The sequence below is a fragment of the Pinus tabuliformis genome, chromosome Q (assembly GCF_031772625.1).
Source record: "Pinus tabuliformis cultivar Carrire ecotype Pingquan chromosome Q, CPIR1, whole genome shotgun sequence".
NCBI lineage: Eukaryota > Viridiplantae > Streptophyta > Pinopsida > Pinales > Pinaceae > Pinus > Pinus tabuliformis.
The window spans coordinates 126,072,538-126,095,296 of NC_142296.1; the positions used below are offsets into that span (position 1 = coordinate 126,072,538).

Sequence of the window (22,759 nt, forward strand, 5' to 3'; positions counted from 1 at the left end):
GATGAATGACTGGCTTAGGGTAATGGACTGTGGTGGATATAACTAATGAGATGGTAGTAAATGAAGGTGTATTTACGGTATTTGAAGATTGTGCAGAAATTTCAGAGGTAGCAACAGTGAGGGTAGCTAATTCAACTGATTGTTGAAGGTAAGAATCATCTATATGGCTTATCAATGTGGAGGTTAAAGCTTCTAACTTGTTAAAAGATTCCCACACAAGTTTATCTAAATCTGGATGTATAGGCACCTTTTTTGACTCAATGGATTGAATAAAATTAGGGTAACATGGTTTCATGAATTACATTCTCTGATTTAGTTCTAAACAATGAGAGGTCAAATGACAAATCAAATGGAATTTCCTCTAAAGTTGATAATTCCTCGGGGAGTGAATTTGCTTTAAGTAACTGGCTACTACTTTCTTGAGTTTCTACCTTTTTTTGTTTTCTTAAAATCCTATCTGGGTCGTCAACTATGGTAGCAGGGTTTGGATCTGGATTTGCCCTGGTATAGTGAGTCTTCTTGGGAGCCAGAATTTTAACTTTTTAATTGTTTTTATGAAACTTTTTAACAACACTCTAAAAATGACCTTAAGGGGCACAAGATGAAATTTAAGGTTTCCTTAAAGTTTTATTACACTGAGGATCGAAGTCCCCAGTATGGTCGCCAATATGTTATCACTCCAATATTTCTCTAGAGTTGTTTGAGAAAGAAATGATTAGAGGTAACCATAAACCAACTTTGGAGATTAGAATCTAGCCTTCCTAATTCTCAGAGGGCTCTCTCTTTTTTATTTAAATTTGTTTATTTATTTGATTTTAGGCTAGTTATGATTGTACTTGGGTTTTGATTTGGATTTGGTGGTGGGATCACTTACTTAGATGAAAAGAGGGGTGTCTTTTACCATTGGGCTATGGGGTCAAATGTCAGGCAAACAAGACTGGATCAAGTTCTAAAAATAGTGTCTACAGGGCAAGATAGCAGAGTTACTTCAGATCTCAAGGTTGGATGGTGAAGTGGTTTTCAATCGGATCCAAAGAGAAATTAAGGGTTCCTTAGGCCGTATTATGAAGAAAGTGAAAGAGGTAAACTGGTATAGGAGAGAAATAAAGGATTCTTAGATCTGGATATAAGAAGAAAACATGTAAATGAGATAAAATTCCAGTTAATTCTGAGATAAACTTCCAGTTAATTCATTCAAATTTAGATAACATTTAAGTTTGTGAAAGACATAAGAAAATAACAAATTTGACAAAGAAAATACTTCACTGTAATAGCTCAACGCATGAATCCTGTAATGCAATCTCTTTATTACTTGGTCCAGTCTGCCGACTTGAAAAATTGGTACAATAACCCTTAGGTTTATGATAAAAATAACTTTACAAATGTATAGAAATCCACCTTCAATACTTCGAATTTATGAAGTATTTATACAAAAATAATTTACAAAATATCCCAAACTATCTTGGGAACTAATCTAAGAGAAAGAAATATCTTCATGCAAGAATATAGAGACAGCTATTGAACTATTGTTTTTGTCCCTGTTTATTAGGCTGTGATGTCTTTAATCTTTGATATTTTTCCTTTTAATCTCTGCTTTGTTGTTTGGTCTTCACACTGGATGTTCTATTATCTCTGGCCTTTCAACTGATACACTTTCATCTGATAGACTTTCATCTGGGTGGCCTATCATTTATCCTTTTACTGTGCTTTTCAATCTTACTGTAGATTTTTACATTTTGACTATGTATTTCTACAGTAAATCATTTAATTTCTCCCATGTTTCAGCATCTTGTAATTGGATATTTATCATCTTCCTGTAAATTTCATCTGCCTCCATGTACTTGGTAAAAGTAGGCTTATTCACAAAAAGGTGTTTTACCTCATGTTGGAGGTAAAACACGTTCTCAAAAGTTTGGTATAGGACCTTGCCAGTTGGCATTCCTTTCATAGATGAAGTGTTCACTTGATCTCTGCCCACTACTCTGATTTTTCTATTGTAGTCCTCCTGTGTCATTAACTTTTTGTTTATTACCAAGGGATTGGGTAGACCCTTTTGCCTCAAAAATTCAAACTTAACCATGAATCTGTCTAAATCTAGTTGCATGGTTTGGCAGTTATCTTCAAGGTTTGACATTAAATTCCTCTTGGTGAGGACCCTTTTCACTTCCTATATTGTACTTTTCCTGTCAGGTATCTCTAATTCTTGTAATTCATACTTATATTTGGATTTGAGGAAGTGAATGATTCTTGCAGCTTCCTTAGGCATGTCTCCCAGTTCTGCTTTTACTCTCTGTATGGCTTCTGTAGCCTATTTTATTAAGTCAACCTGCTCAAAAATTACTTGGATGGATGGCCAAATATCATTGATAGAATCAATGATATTGGCCCACAATTGTTCCTTAGCCTATCCAATGGGTTCCTTCAAAGTTAATTCCTTCTCCAATTTTTTTATTCTTTCATTCATCCTAGTGGCTTTCTCCACTTCTTCCTTGTGCATAATCTGGGCAAGCTTGTAGTCAGTCTTTAGACTTGTCACCTTTTCCTTGAGCTTGTTCATTTCAGTCGTCTAAATGGACATGTCTTCCATTGCCTTGACCAATCTTCTTTCATTATATCACCTGTTGACCATGTTGGTGTTGACCCTGTTGTTGATGTAGATGTTGTAGAAGCTGGCAGTGCTGTAGGCATTGTAGATGTAGCAGCTAATGATGCTTCCAAAGTGGAAGGTACTGCAGTAGTAACTGTTGGGATAACAGTGGCAGGGGCAGTATCTAGACTAGCTTGTTTTACCTATATCAAGCTATCTAACTCTTTTTCCATTTCTTTCAATTGATCATTCAATTGTAAAACCAAGTCCATCATCTCCTCCTAATATTTTTGGCTCTCCATGACCTCTTTTGTCTATGTTTGCTCTGAATGAGGAAGCTTTAATTGTTTTTTAAGAGTTGAAATGTCCTTATTCTTCTTCTTGATCAACTTCTCCATAGTTTTGATGTCATTGGAATCATGTCCCAACTCAATTACCAAGTCCTCCAATGACTTGATCATGTTGTCCTTGGCCTGTGAGGAGGCCTTTTCCAATTTATATTGGGTTGTAATGTTATCCAATGAATTTTGCAACTTATGTGCAGCGATGGCCTTCCCTGTCAGGGTCGAGTAGATCATCTCTCCAGCTTGCTTATGGAATTCTATCTGGTCAATGGGATGAACATCCCTAGCGAACACTTCGAAATCAGTTTTCCTATAGTCAGCTAATGTCTTTGGTTGCTGAACAATAGGTTGCATGAAAGACACCTGCATTTTCCTTGTTTGATGTCAAAAGTTGACATCAACCTGCTCTAATTAACTCGTGTGCTTGAAGTATTGGGTATATGTTTCAGCCTTCAACTTCTCATTTCTCAGCTTGATCTCCTTGTACCTGTCCTTGATATATTTTTCCTTGTATGTTGGCCTGGTAAAATAAGAAACCTCAACACTAAGCTGTCTCTCAATCAGTTGAGTGTTAGATGTTTATGGCTATTGTGTTTCTCCTGAGGCAATTGTGGCTTTGCTACTTTCCACCATTGTATCAATGTCAGTTATTTCCATTGATTCAATGGTTTCTTCTTGTTCAGTTACAAGATTCAGCTTTGGCATTTTCCTGAGCTTAAAATGCTCATTTGTGATCTCCATAGCAGAACTAGAACCCTCCTCCCTATTTCTCTTTGGGTTTCTCTCCTCATTTGCTGGGGTTTGTAAAAGTAGAATGTTATTCATGGGTTTCCCCAGTTCTAGAACCTGCAGGAAAGAACTTTCATCAATTTGTTTCTCTACATCAATGAGTGTATTTTCTACATCCACTATTGTGTTATCCATGTCAATTAATTTGTTTTCCAACCATTCTGATTGGTTGGCAAACCTCTCAATATCCGTCTAGGATGGTGGATGAAAGGTCTCAATTTGACCTTGATCCTTAACTTATTTATGACCCCATGAGGGTCATATTGCCACATAAAGCTATTCCTGAATTTCATATCTTGTCAGCCTCTGGTCCAGCCTCTCTGTTATTGCAAATGAAGGGGCCCAATTGATTTTTCATTTTAAACTAGGTTTTCTTCCTAGCTACTAAGAACTTGACTTCATTGGAATTGATGATCTGCCTAAAATATTCCAGTGAAAATATCCTCATAGGGAGGTATCTTGGCAGTTTGTAAGGGGAAATTTGGCATCCATAAATTCTAATCTCTGTGTGGTTCTGGTACAGATACCAGTCTCCCACCTTGTTGTTCTTGGCCAACTATAACACCCTTTTTATTTCTTGGCTGATTTTGGGCTGAGGGCTACTGGTCAACATGTTCATTACTGGATGGACAAATGAATCGATGAATTCCTTATAGGTGAATGCAGTGGAGTATTTTTGGATCAAGGGTGTCCAATAAATAACTGACTTTAGATTCCCTTTGGTATCCAACTTCTTATGCTGACACAGAATTTGTCTAATTGATAATATAAAAACATATGAAATAAAACAGAGGAGTACTTGAAGACTCTCTCAGTTGGTAGTCTGGTGAACTGTTCATGCATCCAGTCTATAATGAACTGAGCATAGTTGTAGATGATAGCAGGAGGCTTGCCTAGGCTACAAATAGAAAGAAAGGCTAGGACAACCTCATACACATGCTCAACTATGGTATATCCTAGGATGTGAGAGAGCATGGTAATAATTTTTCTACCCCTCTCTGAAAAATGGTGGCAACATAAGGAGGACTATCTGTGCGAGTATGGCAGTCCTCTATAATGAAATTCTGGAATATTTGGGCTATTTTGGCCAGGTATAACTTCACATATAGGTCCAACAAGTCACCAACAGATAGTGGGGTCTCATTAGGGCTTGATTGGACCTATAGAGTTTAGTTGATAGACTTTTCAGTAATGATTAATAACAGCTACTGATTAGGGGTGATAATAGCCCTTTGGCTAGGAATGTAACAGGTATGACAAAAGTAGATGATGTTAGGGAATGTGTGTATTTCTGGGAACAAATACTTGGGTAAATTAGATTCCCAAAGGTGAATGCCATCATTCTGGTTCAGGAATCTGTCCTTACTCCAGCAATGGAGATTTAGAAGGTAAGTTGGGGAAGCAGTATCCTTTATTTGAAAATCTTTGTCTGCTAATGCTAGGTTGTTGATGTCCAGGTGAGGGGTTGACAAAGGTCTCACGTCTAGAGAGGTCTAGGAAGCCATGACTGAGTTTATGGATATGAATTAGGCCTGTAGAGATTCTAGAAGTGAGGTTTAGACACCCTGGAATAGTGGGATTATAGATACAGTCTCTAAAAGAAGGGTTTGGGGTATACAAGTAAATTCTCTTCAATTTAGGCAATTTTATTGATTAATGTCAATTAATTAAGCTTTCAATTGGATTGTACTTTTCAAATTGAGAAGGTCATTCTAGATTTTATCAAGAATACCTGGAATTTGGTGGTCTAGATTGCAAACTGGGTTCAATGGTGAATGTAGAGGGTACAACATCTTGAGGTGTCAACTGGTTGCTTGAACTGGGTGTCCGGAGCATCTTCAGGCGACAAACGGTGGTTAATTTTGGTCGCAGAGGTTCAAGGTGTCATAGAATGGCTTGAGCAACAGTTATAGTGAAAATGAGTGAAAAGAGTGAATTGGGGCTTTTCCGGCCTTTTAACGAGTAACGATCATATTTTGGTGCGGAAAATATGAATGAAAAGTAGGCAGTTTTCGGCTTTGGTGTGGAGGTGGTTTTCTGGGCCATCACATCGCTTTTGGAGGGTAGGCGGTATTTTTCACGAGCACGAAATCTAGCCTAGGGTCACCACGTAGCAGAAAAGCACCCAGGAAAAACCGCGAATCTTGCGTGCTCTCAGGCTACTATCAATCAGACGATGAACCCGCGCGATATGGATGTGCACCGTCAGATCTAGGGGTAGGATATCGGACGACAGTCGCGTGGTTAAGCTGCATAGAGGGAATCAAGGAAAGGATTTGCGGGGCCTGGGGTTTAATTACAAATAATTGTAATTAATTAGTAAATAAGGTAAGGATTATATATAAGTAGCGGGTTTAATAAAGTGGGCCCAGGGGTTATGTGGTGGGATTTTTTAACTGCACCAAAGGTTGGTGGGTTAAAAGGGTTTGTTGGGGAAATATGAAGCAAGGAGTTAGTTAAATAATGCGGGGGGATAAGACTTAGGATAAGGGATTTTTTTGGGTTTTTAAAGGGAAATAGGGAAATTAATAAGGGGGAAGTTAATATTTGTAATGGGGAATGGTTTTCACACTAGGGAAAGGGGGTTGTGGGTAGGGAAATGATTTTTGACGTGTAATTACTAGGGAAATGTGTGGAACCAAGGGGTAAGGGTCAAAATGAGGGGAAAAGGGGATTTATAAATGATAAAGGGATAATGGGGAAATTAGAAAATAATCATGTGGGAGCATAGTGAAATGAGGGGGAATTAGTTAAACCAGACTGTGAACATGCTTTTCTTTCTCATAAATTCCCTTGTACATGAAACATAGGATTAAGCATGATAAATGTGCAACATTTCTTCTACCTACCCTATCCTAACATTTTTTCTTAATTTTATTGGGTGCATTTGAGCTTGTTGACCCTTTATTTCCTTTTCTTTTGACAAGAAAACTATTTAATTCTAGCCTTATAACTTCCAATGGATCAGATTAAACTGACAAGCTCATTTTTATTCTCTACCTAACTATTGATCTGCCAAGGTTAAACAGTTTGGCTACATCTTTATTCTCTATCTATCAACATAAAATTTAAAACATGAATGAGTCAAGATTAAGCTATTTGACCATCATGGACTATGGCATTTCTAACAAGCTGCACACAACCTTGTTTTACATAGTAAAGTAAAAATTAGTGGCATTTGAATTTGCACACTTTCATGATCTATTTTATTTCTTTTTGGGGTTCATATTTTTCAGTTTTTTTATCTTTTTCTCTTTCTTTTTGTCCTTTGATTGTTCTTTTAGGACATACCCTCTTTACATTTTTATATTTTTAATATGGAAAACATTTTGCAGAAAGCAAAAGTATGTACAATATTACAAGACTGACCATAGCAAATTAAAAATTGTGAATCCTATTATTATAGGACCCTAACAACTACCATGCATAGGTAGACTCTTTAGGTAGTTGAGGTGATCCAAGTCCGGATGTAACAAAGGACCCTTCCAAGACCTTTTACTTTCGTGATGTGTTAAATTGCATTTTTAAAAGAACATAAATGAATACATCTGCATGTTGTAAAGAAGAGGAACATGTCAATAATCAGTAACATAAAAACATAATCCGTTGATAACAGAGTTCTCCGGGCCCCGGTGTCAAGATGGTGTGGGCCACTGCATTAAGTGTTGTCAATAGTGATGATGTAATAGAGATGATGTCGCTATCATACAAGGAAAATTCCCTCATGCAGGAGTGGCGCCAAGAGATGTTCCACTACATGAACTCTCAATCAAAATAATCCTATCAGTATGACACAAACTCACGCATGATGAGCATCCTGCCAACATGGCATAAAATGGATCTCAATGCAAACATAGATGATGACAATATGAGTATCCCATCAACATACAACAAAGGTATCTCAAAACACAACATGACGAATCATGACAACAAGTACATCACATAGATGATTCCGCATCACATCAAGTAGGAACCATGAAAACAAGTAATAAACAAGATCCCTCATCAACATCAAATAGGGATCTATGCAACACAATGCATGGCAAAATAAGTACATGAACACTACATATACCTCACAACCAGGGGCCATCTGAAGAAGCGGATGCCAAACTGCTGAAGTTGTTTGTGCCATCGATCTCACGGCATCAATTGCATGAAAATGACTGCTCACACATAAATTTTAACACCTGCATTCCACTTAGAAAAGTGGCTGGAAAATGAAATGATCGAATGAAAAATCTGAACGCACCATCAGATTTGTGGCATCAAATAGTGCAAAATCGATTGTAAAATTTCTGAATTCTGAGAAATTGAGAATCTGGGGCTCAAGGAATCTTTTAGATTCCCCCTAGATTCCTCAAAGATTCTACTCCATGGGTGGACTGGAAATCTACAACTCAAAAGGCAAATCTGACCTTGCCATTGCAATGCCTATAGAAAACCATGAAAAACGACTGTAAACTTGACTATGTTCTGACAAAAATATTTTTTTACCTCCCCGAAGAATCTTTGGGCATCAAAGAATATTCTACCTCCTTTGTCTTGAAATCCGTGCCTGCTCCTGGTTCCTCCATCTCCTCCCCGGGTGCACTAGTGAAATGAAGGTTTATATAAGTTTTGAGGGCAGACAAACCAAATGAAACAGTTTGGTATAGCGAAAAATAGGAAAAATGGTTGAGGAGGGGTCAGGTGGTCAAACCCCGCCCCTCTCATTTTAACATTTTATTGTTTTAAAAAATGAATCCGCATATGATTTTGGTAGGGGTTGAGTCTGCATTGGATGGCCCACACCTTAACTCCCGCAGCCCAAAGTTTTCAGTGGCGCATTACTGTTTTGAGGTACCATGGATGGTTGCATTAAATTTTGACATAAGTGGGTCCATTGGGGAGTTATGATGTGGGGTTACGTGTGAGGGTGCATGGGAGGCAGGCCGGCCGCACCGGCCGGGCGGGCTTGAGCCCTGCCACCCTCGGCCTATCATGTGTAAGTGAGGTGGGGCGTGGGTTGGGTCCACCGGCGATGGCCCACCCACCACCCTTGTAATAATGTTTTAATAGATATGTGGTGGAGATGGAGGGTCCGACAAGGTGATGGACGCCGGCCTGATTTTTTTTTTTAATTTTTATATGTAGTTTGGGTCCCGGTGGGGATGGCAGGGGTCATGGCCTGCCACCCATGACCCCTGCCATATATATATATATATATATATATATATATATATATATATATATATATTTATATTATTTATTTATAATAAGCCTATGGGCCTTTTTGAAAAATCGAAAAATGGACCGAAGGAGACAAATTAATCGGGCCGCAAATTCTCCCGGAATCTGGCCCAGGTTGGCCAGAATCCAGTCGCCGGATTTTGTCCAAATTGTGGCCTCCTTAAGCCTGCCTAGTCACCAAAGTCAACCTAAACATTGACTGCGCCTAACTTTCGCATACGGACTCAGTTGGACGAACCATTCACCTGCGATTAGGATGACGAGATCTACGCTCTGGTCCTGGTCCAAAATCATTCTGATCACTTTGATTTTTGAGTGTTAATAAGCCCTCTTTGTCTTGTGTGTGTCGCTAGAGCCACCTGGATCAATCCTCCCCACTAAGGAGCTTTTGGTCCTCCAAAATCATGAAAACAATCTACAACTTTTCTATACCTTGTCTGCATCACAAGCATCTTGAAAGGCCTCACTTCCATCTCCTTCACCTTTGTTCTTTGGAGCCTTAAGCGATGAGCTAACACCTACAACCTCTACAACCTGAAGTACATTGCTTTGCAAATTACATGCTTTACTTTCATGACCAACTAATGAACCAAGCATCCCATACTTACCACGAGTTTATATCACATACTCGGTGGTCAAGTTTACATCAAGATGGACACAATACCCCAGCTACGAAAACAAGGCCAACATATCACTGTTGCTCCAACAAGTGATGGAAAACACATCATCACTGCAACACATGATTTACAAAAATCAGACCAAACACTATTGTTTTGCTCTGACAAGTGATGGAAACACAACATCACTTTCGCAGTTTATCATGCTACTCAAAATAAGACCACACATCATTGTTGTGGAACAAGTGATGAAAAACACATCATCACTTTTACATTTTAAAATGCAACAAATGATTTACAAAAGCACGACCATGAAATGCTAATATATCTAGAAACCATTTTTCACTTATCAATGTGAATGGGTTGCCTCCTTGTGGCGGTTTTGCTTGTCGAATAATTGCTTCACCTGGTTCATGCATTGACACTTTGTCTTTAAGGCATTGCTCTGGATGGAGCCTCCAAAAAGTGGCTCTTTGATGACCAATTTCTATCACAATGACTGCAATACATCTTCTTCCTCCATATCTGTTTAACATGTTTCTTTACCTGTTGTTGAGAGGGTCCTTCATGCCTCATCCTGTTGTGTGCTGCCATTCTTTTCCAACACTTAGAAAATGTATGGTTATGTAATCCACAAAAGGTACATGTTTTTAGATGCCATGTTTTATATTCATCAGTAACAACATGATGATAATCGAAACGAACATTTGAATGTCGAAAGTGATTATACCTTTCCTCTCCATCTCTAGTGTAAGGATGGCGATGAGAGCTTGTCTCAGCTCTTTCCCAACAATGGAAATTGTCACAGAATGATGGGGATGTTTTCCATTATTCTCTTTCCTCAATGATTTTGACGATGTCTCGGAAGAATCTGACACCTTCGAGCATTCTCCTTTGGTGTATCTCAAGCCTACAAATTGAGGTATCTGCACAGCCTCCAATGGTTGAGTTATGCCTTGGTTATTAACATCAAGTTGTTCTTCCTCCTCATGCCTCCTCCTAGTAAGGAGCCTCATGTTTGTCCCTGTAATTGGGATCTCCAAATCTCCAACAGAAATCATACTATGTGAAGATGAAATTGAAAGGAAATCAACATCTTTAACCTCCTCTTTTGATTTGGAAAGAACTGATGAGAGCTTCTCATCATCTGTTTTTGGTGCTTCACTAGCTGTCTCGGCGCAATCCCCAACTTGTTTTCTAACATACCCAAGTCCTATTTGACATGGTAATTCCTCTACATTGATGGGATTGACAATGCCTTGGCCATTAACACCTAAGCCTCTTCCTTCATATCCCATCTTCTTCAATATTTTGGAGCCAATTCCTGTGGTATGATTTTCAAAAACAATGAAATCATCATTAGGACACATACATGAATTCAGAGAATCACATTTTACCTCACATGGGTCATGCTGCAGCTTTTCCAAGGCCTCATCCTTTGCTTGCAGCTATTGTAGCAAACTTTCTTTTTCTTCTTTCTCTTCATGTAGAAGCATTTTCAATTCAACGTTCTCTGTTTGAAGATTTTGTTTGTTGTGCTTCAGTTCTTCTAGGGCCTCTTCCATGGCTTGTAACTGAAGCTACAATCACTCCTTTTCCTCTGTCTCTTTCTATAGAGTTTCATACATTATTTCCACTCTTTTGGAAATTTTGAGCATGGTCTTGTATATCACTTTTTCATCCTTTGTCACTACATGTTCCATTGTTCATGCTTGCAATTGACATCCACACAAAGACTGCTCTGATACCACTTGATCTAGGTCTGGATGTGACAAAGGACCCTTCAAAGACCTTTAAATTTCCTAATGTGTTAAATTTTATTTTTAAAAGAACATAAATAAATAAATTTTCATGCTTTAAAGAAGAGGAACATGTCAATTATCATCAACATAAAAACATAAGCCGTTGATAACAGAGTTCGTCCAGGAGGGACTACGTCTCCAGGCCCCATTGTCAACATGGTGCAGGCCGCTACATTAAGTGTTGTCAATAGTGATGATGTACATAGAGATGATGTTGCTATCATACAAGGAAAATGCCCTCATGCAGGAGTGGCGCCAAGAGATGTTCCACTACAGGAACTCTCAGTCAAAAGACTCTTATCAGTATGACACAAACTCATGCATGATGAGCATCCCGCCAACATGGCATAAAAGGGATCTCAATGCAAACATACATGACGACAATATGAGTATCCCATCAACATACAACAAAGGGATCTCAAAACATAACATGACGAATCATGACAACAAGTACATCACATAGACGCTTTTGCATCACATCAAGTAGGAATCATGAAAACAAATAATAAACAAGATCCCTCATCAACATTGAACATGGATCTGTGCAGCACAATGCATGGCAAAAGAAGTACATGAACACTGCATATACCTCAAAACCAGGGGCCATCTAAAGAAGCAGATGTCAAACTGCTGAAGTTGTTTGTGCCATCGATCTCCCGACATCAATCGAATGAAAATGACTACTCACACATAAATGCTGACATCTGCATTCCACTTAGAAAAGTGGCTGGAAAATGAAATGAGGGAATGAAAAATATGAATGCACCATCAGATTTGTGGCATCGAATAGTGCAAAATCGACTGTCAAATTTCTAAATTCTGAGAAATTGAGAATCTGGGGCTCAAGGAATCTTTTAGATTCCCCCTAAATTCCTCAAAGATTCTTCTCCATGGATGGACTAGAAATCTGCAACTCAAAAGGTGAATCTGACCTCGCCATTGTGATCCCTGCAGAAAACCATGAAAAACGATTGTAAACTTGACTATATTCCGACAAAAATAAATTTTTACCTCCCTAGAGAATCAAGATGGACACAATACCCTAGCTACGAAAACAAGGCCAACATATCATTGTTGCTCCAACAAGTGATGGAAAACGCATCATCACTGCAACACATGATTTACAAACATAAGGCCAAACACTATTGTTTTGCTTTGACAAGTGATGGAAACACAACATCACTTTCACAGTTTATCATGCTACTCAAAATAAGGCCAAACATCATTGTTGCTAAACAAGTGATGAAAAACACATCATCACTTTTAAATTTTAAAATACAACAAATTATTTACAAAAGCATGACCATGAAACACTAACATATCTAGAAACCATTTTTCACTTATCAATGTGAATGGGTTGCCTCCTTGTGGTGGTTTTGCTTGTCAAATAACTGCTTCACCTGGTTCATGCATCGACACTTTGTCTTTAAGGAGCTGCTCTGGATGGAGCCTCCAACAAGTGGCTCTTTGATGGCCTTTTCTGTGACAATGACTGCAATACATCTTCTTCCTCCAGATCTGTTTAACATGTTTCTTTACTTGTTGTTGAGAGGGTCCTTCATGCCTCATCCTGTTGTGTGTTGCCATTCTTTTCCAACACTTAGAAAATGTATGGTTATGTAATCCACAAAAGGTACATGTTTTTCGATGCCATGTTTTACGTTCATCATTAACAACATGATCATAATCGAAATGAACATTTTAATGTCGAAAGTGATTATACCTTTCCCTTCCATCTCTATTGTAAGGATGGCGATGAGAGCTTGTCTCAGCTCTTTCCCTGCAATGGAAACTGTCATGGAATGATGGGGATGTTTTCCCATTATTCTCTTTCCTCGATTATTTTGATGATGTCTCAGAAGAATCTGACACCTTCGAGCATTCTCCTTTGGTGTATCTTAAGCCTAAAAATTTAGGTCTTTTCACAACCTCCAATGGTTGAGTTATGCCTTGGTTATTAACACCAAGTTGTTCTTCCTCCTCGTGCCTCCTCCTGGTAAGGAGCCTCATGTTTGTCCCTGTAATTGGGATCTCCAAATATCCAACAGAAATCATACTATGTGAAGATGAAACTGAAAGGAAATCAACATCTTTTACCTCCTCTTTTGATTTGGAAAGAACTGATGAGGGCTTCTCATCATCTATTATTGGTGGTTCGCTAGTTGTCTCGGTAACATTCCCCAACTTCTTTTCTAACATACCCAAGTCCTGTTTGATATGGTAATTCCTATACTTTGATGGGATTAACAATGCCTTGGCCATTAACGCCTAAACCTTTTCCTTCATACCCCATCTTCTTAAACAGTTTGGAGCCAATTCCTATGGTATGATTTTCAAAAATAGTGAAATCATCATTAGGACACATACATGAATTCAAAGAATCACATTTTACCTCACATGGGTCACGCTGTAGATTTTGTAAGGCCTCATCCTTTGCTTGCAGCTATTGTAGAAAACTTTCTTTTTCTTCTGTCTCTTCATGTAGAAGCATTTTCAATTCAGTGTTCTCTGTTTGAAGGTTCTGTTTGTTGTGCTTCAGTTCTTCTAGGGCATATTCTATGGCTCACAACTGAAGCTGCAATCGCTCCTTTTCCTCTATCTCTTTCTGTATAGTTTCATACATTATTTCCACTCGTTTGGAAATTTTGAGCATGGTCTCGTACATCACTTTTTCATCCTCTATCATTGCATGTTCCATTATTCACATTCGCAATTCACATCCACACAAAGACCGCTCTGATACGACTTGATCCAGGTCCAGATGTGACAAAGGACCCTTTCAAGACCTTTTACTTCCGTGATGTGTTAAATTGCATTTTTAAAAGAACATAAATAAATACATTTTCATGCTTTAAAGAATAGGAACATGTCAATCATCACAACATAAAAACATAAGTCATTGATAATAGAGTTCGTCCAGGAGGGACTACGTCTCCGGGCCTCGGTGTTAAGATGATGTGGGTTGTTGCATTAAGTGCTGTCAATAGTGACGATGTACATAGAGATGATGTCTCTATCATACAAGGAAAATGCCCTCATGCAAGAGTGGTGCCAAGAGATGTTCCACTACAGGAACTCTCAGTCAAAAGACTCCTATCAGTATGACACAAACTCATGCATGATGAGCATCCCACCAACATGGCATAAAAGGGATATCAATGCAAACATACATGACGAAAAAATGAATATCCCATCAACATACAACAAATGGATCTCAAAACATAACATGACGAATCATGACAACAAGTACATCACATAGATGATTCCGTGCCACATCAAGCAGGAATCATGAAAACAAATAATAAATAAGATCCCTCATCAACATCGAACAGGGATCTGTGTAGCACAATGCATGGAAAAAGAAGTACATGAACACTGCATATACCTCACAACCAGGGGCCATCTAAAGAAGTGAATGTCAAACTGCTGAAGTTGTTTGTGCCATCGATCTCCCGGCATCAATCGCATGAAAATGATTGCTCGCACATAAACGCTGACACCTGCATTCCACTTAGAAAAGTGGCTGGAAAATGAAATGAGCGAATGAAAAATCTGAACACACCATCATATTTTTGGCGTCGAATAGTGCAAAATTGACTGTCAAATTTCTGAATTCTGAGAAATTGAGAATCTGGGGCTCACGGAACCTTTTAGATTCCCCCTAGATTCCTCAAAGATTTTGCTCCATGGGTGGACTAGAAATCTGCAACTCAAAAAGTGAATCTAACCTCGCCATTGCGATCCCTACAGAAAACCATGAAAAATGACTATAAACTTGACTATATTCCGACAAAAATAATTTTTTACCTCCCTAGAGAATCTTTGGGCATCAAAGAATATTCTGCCTCCTCTGTCTCGAAATCTGTGTCCACTCCTGGTTCCTCCATCTCCTCCCCGGGTGCACTGGTGAAATGAAGGTTTATACAAGTTTTGAGGGGAGACAAACCAAATGAAACGGTTTGGTACAGTGGAAAATAGGAAAAATGGTTGAGGAGGGATCGAGTGGTCAAACCCCACCCCTCTCATTTATCATTTTATTGTTTTAAAAAACGAATCAATGATTTTGGGAGGGGTCGGGTCTGCACTGGGCGGCCTTCCCCTTAACTCCCGCAGCCCAAAGTTTTCGGTGGCGCATTATTGTTTTGAGGTACCTTGGAGGGTTGAATTAAATGTTAACATAAGTGGGGCCGTTGGGGAGTTATGATGTGGGGTTACATGTGAGGGTGCCTGGGAGGCGGGCTGGCCGCACCGGCCGGGCAGGTTCGAGCCCTGCCACCCTTGCCCTATCATGTGTAAGTGAGGTGAGGTGTGGGCCGATACCACCGGCAGTGGCCCGCCCACTGCCCTTGTAATAATGTTTTAATAGATATGCAATGGGGATGGAAGGTTTGGTGGGGTCATGGCCACTGACTCGTTTTTTTTTTAATTTATATGTAGTTTGGGTCCCGGTGGGGGTGGCGGGGGTCATGGATCGCCACCCATTTTAACATGTATTTTTTTGTTATAATAAGCCTATGGGCCTTTTTAAAAAATCAGAAAATGGACGAAATCCAATGGCCGGATTTTGTCCAAATTGCGGCCTCCTTAAGCCTGCCCAGTCACCAAAGTCAACCTGAACTTTGACTATGCCTAACTTTCACATACGGACTCAGTTTGACAAATCGTTCACATCACCATGATCAAGACGACGAGATATACACTTTGGTCCTGGTCCAAAATCATTCTGATCACTTTGATTTTTTAGCATTCATAAGCCCTCTTTGTCTTGTGTGTGTCGCTGGAGCCACCTGGATCATGAGGTTATCTTTTGTTCGTTATAAGAGGTAATTCAGGAGTATATTTACCTAGTTAGGAAGTAGCTTGCCAGGGTTGTTGCTCCTGCTGATAACTATTACGTTGCATTGTATTTTTATTTTTTTAGTGATAGTTCCTTCTATTAAATCTCCAAGCACACAGTGTCACCCATGGAAATATCCACTTATTTCAGGATGAAGGAGATGGAGACCAGGTATTTTGAGAGGAATCTTATTTTTGTAGATGAGAGGAGTTCTGTGACATATATTGAAGGATGAACTATACCATTTTATGACACCAATCGTCTCCATGCCACAGTAGTGGATCTCTATTGCACTGAGGGAGAAATGATAAAGTATTCCACTTTAAAGACTTGGTATGTTGGGGACAAGGAATGTAGATGTGGGATTTATAATTTTATTACGAAAATATTTTTTTGCGATGGAGACAAATCAAGGATTTCATGGACCTGAGTAGAGACTAGTTCAACAATCACTTGGAAATACTCAAGCATTGTTTTGAAAGGCAATGATGCAATTGGAGAGTTATAAAAAAATAACTATCAATAGCGGGGGACAAAGATGATCCATATAGGGAAGAATTGCAGGAGTAGTCAAGGGACTACTACAGAGGATTAGTGTAGGTGCAACCAAATTATCATAATGCAAGGAATTTTTCACAGTGTGATTTGATGCTCATAAGTGACCAGGAAGTTGCAAATACTTATCATTACATTCAGGTACAATTGAGTTGCATTCTAAAGTCTCTAATTTCATTTATTGGTAGTCCTTCTTGTGTCCTTGTCTCTCTTCATTTCATTGTGGTAGGATTGGAATGGGTTAAAAAATCAAGCATATCATTGATTCAAATAGACACCCACATGTCAGTACATGTCATTATGCATACTCTTTGTTTTTGATACAATTATAAGTGAGCAATATGATGTGTGCACACAAAAAAAAATCCTAGCATGCATGATGAGTCCCCCTCCAATTCCATTTTCTATGGTGACATTTTATTCGCTTTGTTTATACAGGTCATCTAGCCACATAGTGGCTACATCGAATGTTGAGGTATATGTCATATAAATATTTTATAGTCTACTTTATTTTATATTCAAGTATTCATTGCCTTTCATGTCTTATACTCTGCATTGTATCTTCTTTCATTTTCAGGAGAGGAACTCAATATTGATGGTAAGAAGCAATAATTGAAGAAAGAGGAGAACAATAACACTGGAGCGACAAATGAAAAATGAGAGTGAGAAGAGAATTTTTCTAGTGATACCCTTAGAGCCAATATCTTGCATAAGACACACTCATAGAAACTGATGGTCAAGCCTTCAAAGTTGGTGAATTCACTTGCAATACTTTGGCAACACAGTGATAATGTTTTGAAATGATGAAACAATATTTCATGTGTAAATTGTAGTCCAACCCATATTAAGTTGGAAATTCATATTGTAATACTTGATATTTTACATAATAAAATTTATATGGTTGAAACTTTTTTTATTTGCACTTGATATTATGTAGTCTCGTAATTAACATATGCAACTTTGCGTTATCATATTAGATAAACATGCACATTGTATTCCATTTTCTTAAAATATAGTCACAAAATCATACTAATTAATTTATGGTGATTAATAATAAACACATAAAATCAATATAAAACTACTAAATTAGTATTTTATATTAATTAATGATGAACATGAATAAATGAAATGAATAGAAACTACTAAATCAATCGTTTAAATATAGAATATGAAAATACCAAAAAAAGATAAAAGACTACTACAATTGATAAAATTTTTATTATTAAATGATGACTAAATTTTGCATATATATGACTATTAGTAGCTAATTTACAACATATTATAACACGACTAAAATTTAGTCATATATCTTTGGTCATTAATTGGTTTTAAATGATGACTAAAATTTGCATATATTTGACTATTAGTAGCTAATTTACAGTATCTTATAACACGACCAACGTTTTGGTCATATTTATTTGGTCATTAATTGGTTTTCTCAAGGATTCATATAGTAATATATTTCGTTATATATTTGTTCATTAATTGTGACAATTAATGACTAAAACATTGAAAAATTAAAGACCATATTAATCACTAAATATACTACTAGATGGTAAAATTAAGGAAACCAATTAATGACTAAGCTAAAAATGACTAAAATTTGGTCGTGTTATAAGATACTGTAAATTAGCTACTATTGGTCACCAACTGAAAAATGGTCGTTTATATGCAAATTTTAGTTGTGTTTTTAGTAACTAATTAGTCATTTTGCACTAGTGCAGCCAAGGACATAATGTGTATTATATAACATGGGATATCGATAATAAATCATAGTAACAAACCCTCATGGTTATGTGATTTCAAGGACAACAACACTAGGTAAGTGTGCATAAGAACAACTTTCCATAAGACACCTCAACACTCACCAGAGGTGATCAACAATGTCATGAGGGAAGTGTCAAGGAGAATGTAAGCACAAACCATGACTTCCCTCAATAAAAGCATTAAGCTCCATCAAATAATCCTACAATTGCAAGTTTAGTATAAATAAGATGTTAATTGATAGTCACTTATATAAGTGCATTTGGTAAGAAGATATGCAAAAAAAAATAAAAAAAATCAATACTCCATGTGCAACATGCTTGGTTAGGGTTAACAAACACCATCTAGCACTCAACCTTGATTAAAAAAAAAAGAATAACTCTTATTGTGAAAAAAATGATATGGATTAGACTAATAAAGCAACTAATGTAATAACATGATGCCAAAAGGCTAGGGAGATGAATGCCATTCACAAAGCTTTATATCTTTTTATATATAAATCCTTCATCAAGTGTGACTTATGGAACTCATGAAGTGTTTTCTTTTTTTAACATTGAATGGGGCTAGCTCAATTGATAGTTGCCAATGTTGTTAGTCGTTTGGTTACTCTATTTCCAACAAATGATTAGTTTGACTCCCCTTGGGTGAGGCACACTAATTTACACCTATGGATTTACAAGGGAAATGCCATGTAAGGGGTATGTATAATGGATAGAAAGTTGGTTACAGATATTTTCATGTAAAACATTAAACAATTCCCTCTCATGATTCTAGGGTTAGGGAGTTTTGAGGAGTTAATGAGAGTTTGAGTGGTTGTCTCTCACTAGTATCATGCATAGGGGTTTAGAGGACTAGATGCTAATGTTAATTTTGGAGGGGAGTCTAGGCATAAGTCTTGGTTGGCTTCAATACTAACAATTTCCCATTGTGGTGTAATGGCACTCCGACAGAATGTGTAGTATTAAAATGTTGTAGCTTAAGTTGTGTTTCAGATATAGAAGTGTAGTTGGAATATTTAATCAAGCAGTTTGGCAAGAGTATGATTGTATTTGTTTAGGACCTTGAACCTTCCGTGAATTTGAAAAGGAATGTATAATTTCCTGAAAGTTGAATTGTGGCATTTCTACAACTTCAAACCAAAAATGTAGCCTTACAACTGAGCAATAGAAGTTGAATTGGAAGTAAGTTCCAAGTTTAAAGCAACATCTCTCTTGAATGATATTTGTTTTTGTCTTGGTTGAATCGATTTCTAGGACTCTGGAGGATCACTATCGCACTAATTAGAGCCTTGCGAAACTTGTAATGTTAATTCAGCTTTCCAACAAATTTTGAATATTATTTGGCCTTGTCTCTATTGAGTCAATTTTCGAGGATCTGAGGGATCACTACTGGACAAATTTGAGCTCCACAAAACCTGCATGCCCCCAAAATGGGAGAAGGGTAGCATCAAAGAGAGTCAAGGAATGGGCACATAAGACAAGGTAAGAAGAGATTTTGCTGTCGTCACTGCCATAGGAAGGAGGAATGTAGAGTTGCAACTAGAATAAGAGCTTTTCGACCAACCATTGATCATGTCCTTAGTCACTAATGGCGATATCAACTTAAATTGCTTCCCTAAGGTTTGACCGATCATGGTTACTTGTAGTTCATTGTTTTTTTCATGGTCATCATCCAAGCTAGAGGTGTCCTAACTCCTCTCTACATAGAGTATGCCACCAGGGAATTTGAATTCTATCTAGTTGAATTTAAGTCAGATATTTTGTTGTTTCTAAACTAGAACACAACCACGAAACTAGTTGTTCAAAGGTTGAATTCCCCATCCTCAAATTTCATTTTAGTCTTTGTCCAACAACAATGAGAGCGTTGAGTTTGTGTCAAAATCAACAAGGTTCAATCTTGGGCTTGGCTCAGACATCAAGGCCATGAGAAATTGTGATATCCATGACAATATCAAAGACCACATGGCAATGTTCATGTACACATCGAGAATAGCCAGAAGAATGAGGAGGGTGCCCTTGACTCAACTCAACCCCGCAATGTCCATGCTAGAAGCATGTACCTTCCCAATAGGAGAGCATATTAAATGAAGAGAAGCTAGTTCAACAAATGCTTTTCATCTCCCACTGAGGAAAGTGTGCACCTTTCCAATGTGAAAAAAAAAATAAAAATCAAAAATTGCTTACCCCTAAAGAAAAAAGAAGGGACCGAACAGGGTATAGCGATAAATAGACTCAACATATGAGAAGGAGACTAATTTTTAGCACGGATAAACAAGGTTCAAAAGATTCAATAGTATAACATGCCAAGAAGTAGCCCAAATTGAGAATAAATAAATGATTTCAGACAGATGAATATGAATTTAAGACTAAAAGTAGTTTTACCTTATCAAAGAGAAGAAAGACAATTTTGAAGAAAAATTTCAAATTTAATGTTATAAGCACAAATATTTAACAATGACAGAAATTTTAGGGTGAAAACATAAAAATTTGATGTCACAACCCAAGGAATGTCATGAGAACACATTTTTCAGTAGCAGAACCTGACATTATCACTATATTGGTGAGCAAACTACAACGAAGCAGAATGTAAGTCTAAAAAAAATACAACAGATTATAGTGCTTAATTGTATACAATAACCTAAAACATCATAACCGACAAATAAAAAGCACCAGAAAAATTGGTTCAAAGCCGAAAATCAACTTTCAAGTCACAAATAACTTCATATTTTTAGGAGGGCTGTGAATTTTTAAACACTTGGAATCAAACCTGAGTTCTAGGGCAATGTTTGCTCTCTCATTTTTCCCAACCATATTTTTTTCCAAACTTTACCCACATGGCAATGCCAAAACACCATGGAAAAGGTCAAGTTAACCTACATGGCAATTAAACTGATGACCACTATGCACCACTTGTATCCCGTTGACATTGTAGCCATTACTACAACCATTAGGTGTTGTGTTGTCACTATATTGAATGCATCAACAACATATATTTTCTTTCCATTTATAAGTTTAAAAGTAACATAAATTTGATTCAATTTTCACGACTCACTATGCAGCCCACACAATGCTATTTAAATTGATTTTATTTCTAAATCTAGATTGGTTCTCAAGTCTTCTAACCTAATGTTTAGAAAGAGTATTTCATTTGCAAATCGTTTCATTTCCCATGCTTGAATCAATTAAACATTTTTCATATCTCTTAGATCTATAATGGTTTAACTTCAAAAACTTTTGTTGATCTAAACAATAGATTGACTAAGCAGACTAAAGCAATGCTATAATTAACCAAACAATCTTGTGGTTTTAAGTTTATTTCATAGCTTCATTAGTTTAGCTTCATTATTGATCAGGGGTTTGACAAAATTGACATTGTATCTTGAAAATTCTATATAATTCATGATCTCATGACCCACATGCATTAAATCGATATCCAAGAATACTTAATGAATTTCCTCTTTCTGGTTTGTCAACTTTTGAGGGTTCAAGAACTGGTTTGACATATTTGGCACCTATTTTCTTTAACATTCACTTGTTTTGTGCTCTAACACCAAATATACACCAAATCGAGGTAAATATTCCTCAATGACTTGCTTAAAGAACTTAACGTATAAGTTGAATTTAACCAATCCTACCCTCATGAACATGATAAGCTGAATTTAACTAATCTCATTGTATATGAGATAAATAACCCATCCAACTAGGTAGATTGAGTTGAGACCCTTTTAGAAACTAAATCCATCCCTCCATAATGATATGTCCCTCTCCAAACAACATCATCATGTTGTGTTCAAGATCTATCATTCCCATGATCACCATAAATTTCCTAGTCCTTCACTTACATATTTGGTAACGTCATCATTCAGATCGCTTATACTTTGTTGTATTGTTGCTTGTGTTATGATTTCCTTTAATGGAAATATCTCCCTAGTAGGCATGAGTAACCAAATTCAAGTTCTTATTGAACTCTTGTGTTAACATACTTAATTTTCATTTTGACCTATTCAGTTTCAAATTCTAGTGTGGTTGGTTATTAATGATCATAGTTAGTTTAGAGTGAACGTTGGACTTTGCCTTGAAAACCAAGCCCCAAAAATATGGAATTATCATGGAACATTTCAGAGCTCATACTTTTCTACAAAGGAATACACTATTTTCATTTGTCAAGAAAAGTTATATGAGAAAGAACCAAGTGATTATGGATGGGAATATTTAGTTCATGATACTAAAAATGGG

The 22,759-nt window shown here is 37.3% G+C and overlaps 1 pseudogene; it reads left to right on the plus strand.

Moving 5' to 3' along the window:
- The window catches only part of LOC149218574 (putative cellulose synthase A catalytic subunit 1 [UDP-forming]), a 58,197-nt pseudogene that overhangs the window by 16,679 nt on the left and 18,759 nt on the right, over window positions 1-22,759 (plus strand).